The sequence below is a fragment of the Amphiura filiformis genome, chromosome 1 (genome assembly GCF_039555335.1).
Source record: "Amphiura filiformis chromosome 1, Afil_fr2py, whole genome shotgun sequence".
Taxonomy (NCBI): Eukaryota; Metazoa; Echinodermata; class Ophiuroidea; order Amphilepidida; family Amphiuridae; genus Amphiura; species Amphiura filiformis.
In genome coordinates, this window is record NC_092628.1 from 65,579,467 (window position 1) to 65,592,205 (window position 12,739).

A 12,739-nucleotide genomic window follows, 5' to 3' on the forward strand; every position below is an offset into this window, starting at 1 on the left:
ATAATTGCCGCCCTTTGAGGTTTCCAGATCAACGTTTTGATTATGTAACACGATTATCACTTATAATCTTTTGTGTTGTATACATGCATGGTCGCACACATGTGTGCGCTATAAATATGATGAAACAGCATAAGTCATTCTAACTTGATGAAAATGATGCACATTATGCTTTACATCTCTTTCATTGCCTAGTTTAAAAGAGGGCTCAGGACGCGGTTTATTTTGAAACCTCGGGGGAGGAACAATTGTTAAAGTTATGGGTAAACAAATAAAATCGGACCAAGCCGGGCAGTACCGGGCAACACTGAGATACATCTCGTTTGATGGGAGAATTCCTCAACTTAACAATGCGCAATTAATTTTAATAAGATCTTCGTATTTTTAAAACAGTGATTAAAACAATTTTACCCGTCCTTAAAATGTGTATGAACTGCACCATTCCATAATAAACTGTTTAGAAACATTCTGGAACAACATGTTTCAACATATTAATCGTAACAAACATCATATATTAAATGAAATATGAATATTCAAGTTCAACAGCTAAGTAAATGTATGCGCATCCATGATACATGTTTTGTGCATACGTGTGTTGAGCCGTAAGTATCTTCGCGACGAAAGTATCGATGCGCATGTGTAGTGCAGGAAAGTGTAGGAATATTCAAAGTGAGTCGGTCTGTAAAGGGAATTCCCATATTTCTATTTCCGGTTATTCTGTGCAGCATCAGTACTCGTGGCAGAGGCTAGATACTGCACAGATAAACAATGCGAACTTCGTTTTCTCGTTCAAAATGTAAATTGTTTGTTTGGCGGTTAGTATTACTAAGGAGCCGAATCAGCCGATGTGTAAAGTCTTCAGTACCAGCACATTCAGACCCGAAAGACAAGTATGATGGAATTGCAGTACACATGACATGTCTGATGGGGTCATGTACTTGGTCACTGACATGCTGATGCAGTGACCACTAGTGTGTCACTGAGGTAAGCTTAAATTTATATTTATACTAGCATATAAATACTACTAGCCCGAAATGCATGGCCTTTTCTTTCCTATCCTCGCACAACGGAGATGTCACTGGTAGCCGTAGAGAAGACGACTGAGGGTTTCGGGCTATATATAAACTAGCTATAAATAAGCTAGCATGTATTTTCCTAGACTACAGAACTCAGTCCTCAATGATAGTCACTTATCTTTTGGTCGTTATTTACTCGAGAACTCTAGCTTCGAATTTGCACATGATAGTTACGCATTCGATGCTAGAGAGCGTTACTATCGTTTTTCGGTCGGACAGCGGTGCAAGTTTTTGCACCGGAGGTTATTTATTTAAGGGGGTACTACACCCCTCAATAAATTTGTCTCTATTTTGCATTTTTTCTCAAAAACTAATAACACAGCGGTAACAAAAGTTATGTATATTATAGGGGCAAGGAATACAATCACTATGTACACTGGAATTTCAGTGACCCAAGACAAGCGGTTTGTTATTTATGATAAGAAATAAGGTACCGCTAGGATGTACCTCGTTTCCTATCATATATACTGAACCGCTTTTCTTGAGACACCGAAATTTCAGTGTAGTAATTGATTCCTTGCCCCAATACAATATAACTTTTATTACCAGTGTGTTTTAGTTTTGAGAAAATGCAAAACTAGTCACAATTTACCACAGGGTGTAGTACCCCTTAATGTTAAAACTTGGATGAAAGTTATTTCGATGAGTCAACTGTACCTTTCTAGCAAGGTTGCATATTTTGGACAGACTAAAATTTTGTTGAAGTGTAATTTTAGCAACATTTTTGATGCAATCGCCTGTCGTGATCGGCTATATTTACTTCTGAACTTCCATTGCTTTAACACAGTGTCACGCTCCAGCGAATCCGACTAGATTGTGAATGCAATGGTCTCTAGCCTAGAATGTGAAGCTATCGGTGAGCAAATTCTTGGCTAGACTTCTCGAGCTAGTCGTTATATGACTATCATTTGAGGACTGAGTTCTTACCATACATCTTCCAAGGTGCAGTTTCAGACAATAGCCTGAGATTATAAGCGAATTCGATAATTCAGAACAGAGTGCATTATGGGTAATATTCTTGGCCAGTATTGGGGATATAATAACACAATCCTCCCATAGACGGCTGTGGGAATGGACTTTGACCGATCGGGAATTCTTGTGATTTTATTCGTCATTTACAACGTTAGTACTTCCAAGATAGGTTCAAACTATCTTTGCATGTTATATAAAAGTTCTATGGGGACAATCCCGGGGACAATCAGACACAACAACTTGCAAAAAAAAAATCAAAAAGGCTTTTTGAAAGTGCAAAGTTTGTCACCATTGAAATACTGTGTGAGGCCTGGCTGTGATATCCCAACAGACTTTCACCCACAATGCACTCTGTTCTGAATTATCAGAACAAAATCAGCTAGCCAGGACAATTTTATCTGCAGATATTAGAACACCAATAAGTAACTTAATGAGTGCACTAAAGTGGGTAAAACTAAATGATAGATAGCAAAATCAACTTCTCGTTTTAGTTTTTAAGTGTTTAAGAAATATAGGGCCATCTTATCTATCATCCCAATTTGAATTTGTTCATGATAGTCATATGCATATTACCAGAAATCATACATCAAACACTTTGGTTGTACCAAAATGTAATTCAAATTCAGGCCAGCGTACATTCCATGTCAGAGCTGTTAATACTTGGAATGGAATTGCACCTCAAATCCGCAAAGAATTTAATAATATGTCTTTGTATCAATTTAAAGTGCAAACAAATATTTCTGCTAAATAACTTGTATTTCTATTTCTTTATAATTTGCACTTTTATAAAATAAGGACATCTTAACTTAAGTTTGTATTTTGTATAATCTTTGCCATATGTAACCAATATTATGCTTTTGATTTATCATGTGTATTTACCGTTTATCAATTTATGTACTTAACATTATTTGTAATTGTATGAGGGCCTGCTTGGAAAGCAGTGCTTGACACTGAAGTGGAATTACCCTCAATAAAGAAAGATTATTATTATTATCGAACTTGCTTATTGGGGCAGAGGTTATCTTTTGAATTCTTTCATGACCGGCATTGAAGCATAGTCATGCCTGTCAAGGACACTCAGGGTGAATTGAAAGACCATGTAACTCGCCACGAAAGAATGTCAAAGGTCATAAGACACCAATTTGGTATACTTCCGCGCCTCGGAATATGATGTTTCAGGTTTAGGACTAGAATTTTCCCTTGATCGAGAAATCTATCTACTATCCACGAGTCCACAACGACACGATATGCATGACATTGGGCCCTCTATGACAACCGTGTACATGTGCCAAACAAGGTACATGTATGTGACATGAGCACATGCAAATACTTGCACCTTAACTTTCGTATCACAAGCTATCGGTTGTTCATACTTAAGTTAGAATTTTCGAACAAATTTTCCCCCCATCGCTACAACTAAGTTCCACTGATTTCTCTGCTTCAAAGGTCTGAAGTGAGATTCTATGGGTCAGTTGTAGAAACTACAAATTTGAGGTTTGAGGACTTGTTCTCAAGTTGTAGCAGGTGCCATAGGGTGTCTTCAGTGTTAATTGTTTCATTATGTCGCAAAATATTAATATTTACAACCTCTCCATATATTCATACATAGCCCACCTGTGTTTTCATATCATATTTTGTGGTAGGAAATGATTACAAATGGATATAATTTGCAATCATTTTTGGAGTAATGATTTCTTCGTTCCGACTGGCAAACCCTATTTGGGCCCCCGCCCCCTAGCGCAAGAAAAAAAGAGGAAAAAGTAGAGAGAGAGGAAAATGATGGACATTTTCAAAATTGATAGAAAAACAGCCTGGTAACAAACAACTGCTGACATTTACTTCATTGTTTTATGTTGTCCAACTGACACAACAGCAAAATGCACTGACATGCAACACCTTCCTGGAACACATTCACAGCGCAACAGATTTCTTTGGCTGGGTTCCAATTATTCGCCCGTGTATGTGATCCTGGAAGCTGTTCAGTGTCAGTGTATTTTACTGTTGTGTCGGTTGGACAACTGCTTGGTTACTGACATGTGTTTAGAGTAGAGTATTGAAGTAATCCTGTGTGTAATTTTTGTTCATGTATTTGGGCCCCCGCCCCCTAGCGCAAGAAAAAAAGAGGAAAAAGTAGAGAGAGAGGAAAATGATGGACATTTTCAAAATTGATAGAAAAACAGCCTGGTAACAAACAACTGCTGACATTTACTTCATTGTTTTATGTTGTCCAACTGACACAACAGCAAAATGCACTGACATGCAACACCTTCCTGGAACACATTCACAGCGCAACAGATTTCTTTGGCTGGGTTCCAATTATTCGCCCGTGTATGTGATCCTGGAAGCTGTTCCGTGTCAGTGTATTTTACTGTTGTGTCGGTTGGACAACTGCTTGGTTACTGACATGTGTTTAGAGTAGATTATTGAAGTAATCCTGTGTGTAATTTTTTGTTCATGTACAGGCGAATAATTGGAACCCAGCCAAAGAAATCTGTTGCGCTGTGAATGTGGTCCAGGAAGGTGTTGCATGTCAGTGCATTTTGCTGTTGTGTCAGTTGGACAACTGTTTGGTTACTGACCAGTGTTTAGAGTAGAGTATTGAAGTAATCCTGTGTGCAATTTTTGTTCATTTTTATGTAGAGGATTTTAAGATATGACCTTGTGAAAAATTATAAGTTTCTTTTTGAGGCCAGTTTTATAGGGTTTTGATGAATCAACTTCATTATTATGTGTATCGTGCTTGGGAGCTACAGGGTTTTTTTCATATCTGTAACCTCTTCATAGAGTGCATAGTTCATATACTTTATGTGCACAAGTTGCCATGTACCGGTATGTCTCTTTTGGTATGATTTTTTGTAAACAAAAGTCAACATTTTGACCAAAAATCACTTCTTTGACCAAAAATCACTTCATTGACCAAAAATCACATTTTGACCAAAAATCAATTTTGAGAAAAAACACATTTTGACCAAAAATCACATTTTTGACCAAAAATCACACTATTGACCAAAAATTACATTATTGACCAAAAATCTCATTTTAAACAAGATCACATTTTTGAGCGGAAATCATTTTTTTCTAAAGCAAAATCACATTTTTGACCAAAAATCTTGTTTTTTACTAAAAATCATGTTTTTGACCAAAAAAAAGATTCTGAAGACATAATAATGATAAAATTGGACGAATACTTTTGCATGATACCTGAATTTATCGATCTCACTAGAGTTTTCAAATATCACACTCAACTACGTCTCGCATGATATTTGAAAACTTGAGCTCAACCGATAAATTCAGGTATCACGCTCAATACATCCAATTTTATATCAAACTTGGTACCGGGGTACAGTGATAGTATATTGTGGCCTCATGTGCTGTATACTTTTGTGTAACAGTATTTGCATAATGCATATCTATGAATATTAATGAGCTCATTAGCATATTTTGCCTACATTGTCATTAATCAACTCTGCAGCTTAGAGCGCAATCACAGATTACCTTCAAACTTGGTACGGTAAAATAGTATATGGTGGCCTCATGTGCTGTATACGTGTCATGTTATTTGCATATTTATGAATATTAATGAGTGCAACACGGAAAAACAGTGTTCGCCGTCGCAAATAATAAAGGAGACAAGTAGAAAAAATGATCCCGTTTGGGAATCGAACCCCGGACCTCAGGTTTACGAGACCTACGCCTTAACCACTTGGCCACGGGAGCTTCATGTGATTAGGCTGGTTGAAATTCTAACCCATAAGCGGTCATTAATGAGTTCATTTGCATATATTTGACCCTCATTGTCATTAAACCACTCTGCAGCTTAAACGCAATCACAGATCAACTTTAAACTTGGTACGGTGATAGGGTATGGCGGCCTCATGTGCTGTACAGTTTTGTGTCACATTATTTGCATATTTATGAATATTAATGAGCTCATTTGCATATTTTGACTTCATTTCCGTTGATCCACACTGCAACTTAAACGCAATCACCGATCAACTTCAAACTTGGTACAGTGATAGTATATTGTGGCCTCATGTTACTTTTTGTGTAACATTATTTACATAAGGCCCAAAAAAAAAAGATGTTTGCTTGCCCTCAACCGACCGACCCTAATTTTGGAAATCAGAAAAAAGTTTTTTTTTTCTATTCACTGTACAAAAGAATACCGACCCTATTTTTGGACATTCCTGAAAAAGTTTTTTTTTCTTTTCAAATTTTTTGCATTCTGAAGATGTAAAAAAATGTATTTTAGAGCTTGTGTCCAACATTTTAGTTGTTTTCTAATGTTAGTTGATTCATTTTGACACCAAATTTGTCTGATTTTTCATATTTTGAGCCTTAATTAATACAAACATTTGAGTTTCCTAGTAATTAAAAAAAAAAAAAGAAATCCCGACCGACCGACCCAATTGTTAAAATTCAATTGAGGGCAAGCAAACAATTTTTTTTTCTTGGCCTAATGCATATCTATGAGACTCCGACACCGGACGATCTTACCGTTTCCGATGTTGATTAAGATACTTCTTGCATCGATCCCGAGATGCGGAAAAACCAATAGTCATTTTGTCCCACATAAATGAATAATAACAAACAAAAAAACCCGATCCCGAGTGGACTCACCCATTTGGTGACGCCACACCCGATAATCATCCCTTATCCAACTTGGTCTACGGCAGAGATATTTACGTGCAGTACATTGGCTCTAGCACTAAGTATCCTCAGACCAAGGCGAGATATATATACACAGTTGTTTGTTAATTTACACCTGAGGTAAAAACCAACCGGTATAGTACAGCTAGGGATAGTTTTGACGACATTTTCTGGACGAAAAAGTGACAAAAACGATCCAAAAACTTAGCGTATTTTAGTGTTTCCGTTCGTATACGGGACACACATGCTATCAAAACGGCCGCCTTTCTGGCGTCATTTTCTTTTCTCACATAAAACAACTATAGCAGACCTGTAAGTTGCAATAGATGTTTTGTACATTCTTGTGTATCATGTATGGGGTGTTTTTATCGCTATGTTTATGGTGTGCTCTATCGTTATATCTTTCAGTACCCGTCCGATGACGAGTAGTTAAGATTTTTTCGGTGGGGTCCGAAGGGACAAAAGCCTGACAGATCGTTTGTGTTTTATCCCCTTTATATTCACATAACACTAACATCAGCGGCCAGCCACCGTGCATGGGTTTGCTTATCAGGGCTTGAGTATTGTGTTCAGGGGTGGGGGGTAGCGTTCACGCTCCCGAGTTTCCATTAACTATGTCCAGGCCCTGTCGGTCCTGCCCGTCCCTAGTACACTCATAGGGAGTGTTCTAGACATAATAAATGTTCATCATTATGTATAGGTCTCTCGGAATCGCACTTCGACGACCTGGAAAGCAGCACACGGCTAGGACTTCGTCACCGTCATAAAGACAAGATGAAGACAAAGAAATCTACCAAAGCTGCAGGTAAGGCTGACCTGGTAGATTCAGGTGTGGCTGCTTCCAAGAGCCACACTAGAGCTACCGTAGGGGCTCCGGTCCCGGGCAAGCAGGCGAGTCCCAAGGCCCAGCAGCCAGCGGAAGTTTTGACATCTCGAGTAGCAGGCAGCAGGGCGGTACCTACCCTAACAGGTGGGCACCAGTCCTCCTGCGAGAACTCTACCGAGTTTCTTGCAGGAGGACACCCGTCTGTTACAGGCGAGACTATGGGTCCAGCACCCCTGGTGGTAGCCAGTGACGGGCAGTATGTTGCGGGTACCCCGGGCTTGCCTGGGTCGAACCCTAACATACGGCGTGCCAACGGAACCCCGGGCTTACCTGGGTTGATTTGTAGCATGCAGTGTGCCAGTGGAACCCCGGGCTTGCCTGGGTTGATCCGCAGCACGCCTCTCGTTCCTCGCAAGGGTCAAGAGAGCGTGCATGGGTTCAGCATAGACGATACCGCGGTTAGCGCCGTGGGTGTAGTCCCTGGAGAACCAACTGGGGTTGTTGCACGGAGCCGTCCCATGGCGGGACCTCCGAGTGATACCCTGGGCCCTAGAATAGCTGCCGGCTGTCCTCCGGGACCGGCTGGCGATTATTCAGGGGTTGGGTTTGCAGTCCCTCGCAGGATAGCGACCCAAGTACAGTCAGTAGTAACGGCCTGACATCAGTAGTATCTACTATGCATGCGCCCATAGCTGCTGTGAGTGGTCCGCCACACACAACGACCTTGGGCGAGGCTTTCGAGGCCAGGGACGGTAGCGTGAACAGCTTGTCTGGTCAACAACTGCCTTTCGTCCTGGAGAGCCAGCGGGGCGTGAAAGGTCCATTTGTCATCAATAGATCCTATGGTCAATCACCGCTGAATCAACAGAGCATGGCTCCATTGATCGATGCTACCCTTTCGGGTGGCGAGGTGGTTGACCGGGGATATCCACGCCCTGCTGCCCGTAGTACACAGCAGGTTTCCTCTAGCCAAGGAACAGCCATTACCACGGGGTACCCGAGCACACAGCTTGATCCCTTTGCGGGGAACGCAGTGAGGCATGGGTACAGTGGTGCACAGCCGGGAGCCCTCACAGGTACCTACCCTGGGACCACACAGGTACCGTAGTTCCCGCCCTGGTTTCCACAGTCTGTGTGGCAACAGGGGTGAGGCGGTGCTGGTACTACCGTACCGTGGGGTTTCCCTGGTGGCGGATCCTTGCAGGGTCAGCTACCGACAGGGTATGCCCAGTGGTACCCGCCGCAGGGTGGTTTCTTCCACGGTCTAGTACCGTGGCAAGAGCCGCCTAGCGATGGTCAGGTGGTACCACCTGCTGTTACCCAGGCCGGGCGGCGGGTGGCTAACCCAGATCTAGTTCAGTGTAGGCCACATGCTGCTATGGCTGGGGCGACAGCCACAAGAGTGCGCGGACCCAGGGATGCTATAGCAGGCACCTCAGGGTCTAGCGGGAGTACTCCCTCTTCTGCTGGCAGGCAGTTGGCAAGCCACACGGTGGCAGCGCCTTCTGTCCCGCCTTCAGATGCCGTCGACAGCCTTCGTCCTCATCAGAGTATGAGTCGGAGTCTGACGGGGAGGGAAAGGAGTCGGTAGTCGAAACCAGTAGTGAATCACAGTCTGATGAGTCTGATGATGACACAACAGGTATCCTTCCCCGCTTCCTCACGAGGAGATCACTAGCACTGGTCTACCTGCGGACACCTCTGAGGTGCTGAGCCATGTGGCCCAAGGTCTGGGCCTGGCTTTCTCTCAGGAGGAGTCCGTCCAGGAGGACCAGGGCATCCTTTCAGTAGGATGCCCAGCTAGTGCTTCTTCCCAGGGGTCGCCCGCACTCGCATTCCCGGCAGACCTCAAGGGTAGATATTGTAGGGCTGTCAAGCTCGCTGGAGCTACGACGCCACATGCTTATGCACTTCCTCTCCTCTGCCTGCCGTTAGCGGCTAAGGCGCACGGATCTTACTTCCCCCAATGGGAGGAGGAGCTGAAGCTCATTGATAAAGCGTGTTTCGCACGCTCATCCGAAGTTTCTAGCATCGCCACCACTGTCGCTGAACCTTGTCGGCTCCGGCTTCAGCAGGTCGTGCACCACCGACTACACCCAGCCCGAGGCTACCTCTGCAGCACCCAAGAAGACTGGGAAGCGCACGAGAGCGCAGGATCATCAGGCAAGCCCCCAAGAAGAGCCGTTCTTCCCAGGGGAGCAAGTCAGATCGTTCCTGAGGGCACGGCGGTCGACAGTCCTTGCCGGCGGGCGATGGACTTCCCACAGGGGGATCCCCCAGTGGGCGGCCACTTATTGCAAGCCATCTCTCCGGGCGCATGGGTATTGTCGGTGGTGAGTGGGGGTTACAGACTGGAGTTCACCAGTCCCCCCTCATGCGCCTGCACATTTCAGAGGTCCACAGTAGTGCCGTCAGACGGCCCCCAGCGTCGGGCACTACTATCAGAGGTCACTCAGCTTCTCACGAAGCGGGCGATTGTCCAGGTCTACCCCCCTTTCACCAAGGGGTTTTGGAGCACATTCTTCTTGGCTCCAAAGAAGACCGGCGACTGGAGGCCCATTTTGAACCTCAAGCCGTTGAAGGAGTTCATCAGGCCCAAGAGGTTCAGAATGGAGACTCTCGCTTCGGTGCTAGCCTGCCCCATCAAGGGTGTGTGGGCGGTATCGCTAGGTCTCTCGGACGCCTATCTGCACGTGCCGATCGCACCTCAAGATCAGAGGTATCTGCGCTTCAAGGTACAGGGTCAAACTTACCAGTTTTGATGCCTGCAATTCGGCCTGTCCACTTCTCCCAGAGTGTTTACGCTCCTGGTCAGAGCGATGGTAGCGTATCTTAAGCGCAGGGGTGTCAACATCTGTTGCTACCTAGACGATTGGCTCATCTACGGATGCACCCCACTGGAGACAGCGTGTCTCGTGGAGTTGGTAGTCCGTACGGTGCGGGACCTGGGTTTTCTGATCAACATCAAGAAATCCAACTTGGTCCCGACGCAGACACCACTATTCTTAGGGGCCAGATCAACCTCGAGGAGGGGATCGCGGTGCCCTCACCCGAGGGGGTGACAAACATGGCGAGGTGTGCACGACTCTTGGCCGAGTCGGAGACGGCACCCGCTGTGGCATGGATGAAGGTGTTGGGCCTTATGGCCAGTATGGTAGACCTCGTACCGTACTACCAGTTTCACATGAGGCCTATCCAACTACACCTTCTAGCCTTTTACAGGCCCAGTCGTCACCTGATATCCCTCGCGGTTCCGATGTCGGAGATCGCGCGAGAGGAACTCTGGTGGTGGACCCATCAGCCCAATTTGACCCAGGGTGTCAAGTTTCCTGCACCCGCGGTATGTCATATGGTGACAACCGATGCGTCAAAGCAGGGCTGGGGGGGGCACATCCATAGGGACTCAGTCTCGGGCCTATGGTCGGCCATAGAGACAGAGTCCCACATCAATCTTCTCAAACTATGGGCAGTGAAGAGAACTCTCCACCACTTTGAGAGGATGATCGTGGGATCTCATATCGTTGTCCAAACGGACAACACAACCGTGGTGGCCTACCTCAACAGACAAGGGGGCACCAGGTCACCTCATTATGCCTGCACGCACTGCGCCTGATAGGGTGGTGCATGTCCAGGCAGATTATGTTGAGAGCGATGCACATAGCGGGCGTCACCAATATCCTCGCGGAACGATCTGTCATGAGGAAAGGTGTCGGGACCAACAGAATGGTCCCTTGCTCCGCAGGTCGTCCAGACGATCTTCGAGTGATGTACCACCCCTCGATAGATCTGTTCGCATCTCATCGCAATCATCAACTGCCGGTGTACTGCTCGAGGGTTGTGGACCATCAGGCATTCGCCGTGGACGCTCTGTCCATAGACTGGGGAGGGATGACGGCATATGCTTTCCCCCTGATCTCACTGCTCACGAGGGTGGTGACCAAGATCGGGAGGGAGGACTGCAACGTCATTCTGATCGCGCTGTTCTGGCCGAAACACCTGTGGTTTTCGTCCGATGGTGGATCCACTCGCCGCGAGTGCTCCCCGAGTTACCAGATCTACTCCGGATGCTCGGAGGAGAAGTACCAAGTCTACCACTAGAGCACCTGCAGTTAGCTGCATGGCCCTTATCAGGGAACGCGCAGCGGAGGGAGGCTTTTCATCAGAAGCTGCTTCTCTCATCGCCGGGGATAGACGAAAGTCTACCCTCCGTACGTATAGCTGGCGTCTGGCTCCCTACTACGCATGGTGCAGTGAGAGAGATATCTCTCCCACTAAAGCCCCTGTGCCTCTAGTGGCAGAGTTTCTGACAGAAAAGTTCAGGTCAGGACTTCAGCAGGCCACAGTGGCCAACTATAAGTCAGCCATTCTCTTGATTCATCGAGGATTTGAAGATGGGTCGACCATCAACACAGACGGGTCCCTAAGTCTTCTTCTCTAACGGTATGTTCAACGAGCGCCCGCCAGATAGGAAGGTGATCCCCCGTGGGATCTGAACACAGTCTTGGAGTACCTTGAGCCTCTGTCAAAAGTGACACTTAAGTATGTGACTCTTAAGGGATCTGGAATGAGCGTTTTGAGCGTTTCGACAGTATTTTTTATGGAACATGAGGGCACCTCAGACGTATGGAATTGCATTCTGAATATGAAGCATGTCGTTCTGATATCAAATAATTTTCATTTTTTGAAAATCACGATATAATACAAATTTAATGACAAATTATAAAAATTTGATGTTTTTCAAATTTTTGATATATAACAGTCCTCGAAGTAAATTTTATAAATCTAATGATATATTCTTAAAGTGTATGTAACTGGGAGGAAAAGCCGACGATCAATTGAAAATTTTCACCTTTCATATTGAAGATATGGATTTTTTCCCCAAAAGACCTAATTTTTTTTGGTGTTTCGGGAAAAAACCCATATCTTCAATATCAAAAATATTAATTTTTAATGATTTGCCATGTGTATTACATATTGCGAATTTCAAAAAAATCAAAATTATTTGATATCAGAATGACATTCTTCAGTATTCAGAATGCAATTCGATATGTCTGATGTGCTCTAATGTCCCACAATAAATACTGTCCAAACGCTCATACCCCTTCCCTTAAGACGGCCTTCTTATTGGCGTTGGCTTTGGGACGGCGGTGCTCAGAGTTGCATGCGGTCTCGAAGTCAGCTTCTGTGTTTACAAACAACGGAGCGACTCTGTTTCTGC

General features: G+C 44.6%; 1 long non-coding RNA gene across 2 annotated transcripts in view; it reads left to right on the forward strand.

The window, feature by feature from the left end:
• Positions 1–713: 713 nt before the first annotated feature.
• The window catches only part of LOC140151175 (uncharacterized), a 31,489-nt gene continuing 19,463 nt past the window's right edge, over positions 714–12,739 (forward strand). The window contains exon 1 of one of the 2 annotated variants that reach the window (XR_011858913.1): positions 714–981. This is a non-coding gene — a long non-coding RNA (uncharacterized lncRNA). Of the gene's footprint in view, positions 982–3,696; positions 4,649–12,739 lie in introns of those variants that run through there. The other variant, XR_011858909.1, reaches the window with a different exon arrangement.